This window comes from Octopus bimaculoides, chromosome 17, assembly GCF_001194135.2.
Source record: "Octopus bimaculoides isolate UCB-OBI-ISO-001 chromosome 17, ASM119413v2, whole genome shotgun sequence".
NCBI lineage: Eukaryota > Metazoa > Mollusca > Cephalopoda > Octopoda > Octopodidae > Octopus > Octopus bimaculoides.
Window position 1 is genome coordinate 602,706 of NC_068997.1, and position 1,212 is coordinate 603,917.

The window sequence follows — 1,212 nt, forward strand, 5'->3', positions numbered from 1 at the left end:
TATGTATGTATATATATATATACATATATATATATATAGCATTAATAAAATAGATGGAAAAAAGATTTTATTTAGTACGACACATGTTTCGACCTGTTCTGGGTCTCTTCGGGTACATAACCCAGAACGTAAAGACGTACGAAATGCCGCTAAGCATTTGGCCTGGGGTGCTAACGATTTTGCCATTACATTTGTCTTAGTTTCAAATTGATATTCTCCTTTTCTTTTATGTACTTACATTAATTACGAAAATTCGCCAGAAATTTATGAACATTTATGAATATTTATGAATATTATGAAAATTCGCCAGAAAAATTCGTCAGAAATTATTATATAGATATATTTGTTGTGTTGTCCTCTACCATTGTTAGGAAATGCCACCAAATTATTTAAGTTATATCGGCTCTAATGAAATTAATCGGCAGACATGAAGTGTGTGTCTTTACATTTATGTACATACACACGAACACACACACACACACACACACACACACACACACACACACACACATCGTCAATGTATCATATATCCGATAGAGAAGCACACTGTAAAAGCATAAAACAGTAAAGTATTAGAGTATAGCCTTCGTGAATGCGAAAGCATTGGTCACTCGATGACCAGACGTTAACTTTATTACTTTAATGTGTATATACTGTTGAGATTTTTAAGAATTTCATAAACTTATGAGACATTTGGAGTGGTGTGTCTTGAAGATCACTGATAGAGCTACAAATAATAGCGTGTAAATAAATATTGGATTGGAAAACCATTTTTGACAGAAAATGTCGAGCAGCCTTCGACTTTTCTATCCAAAAGGACTTCAGCCCAATACATACATGTTATTATTTATAACGATATGTGTGCTTAAAGATATATTATTCCCCCAAAATTATATTTATGTGTGATTGTGTGCGCATGTATGTATGTATGTATGTATGTATGTATGTATGTATGTATGTATATATATATATATATACAGTAAGTTTTAACTATATTTCTAACGCGACTGTCTCTCTCTCTCTCTCTCTCTCTCTCTCTCTCTCTCTCCCTCTCCCTCTCTCTCTCTCTCTCTTTCTCTTTCTCTAAATCTATCTTCCCCTCTCATTCTTCCCTCTACTGTTCTTCGCCTCTCCCTGTCACTACTATCTCTCTCTCTCTCTATCTCTCGCTGCTCGTCCTTCGCCTCTCACTGTTACTGCTACTATCTCTCT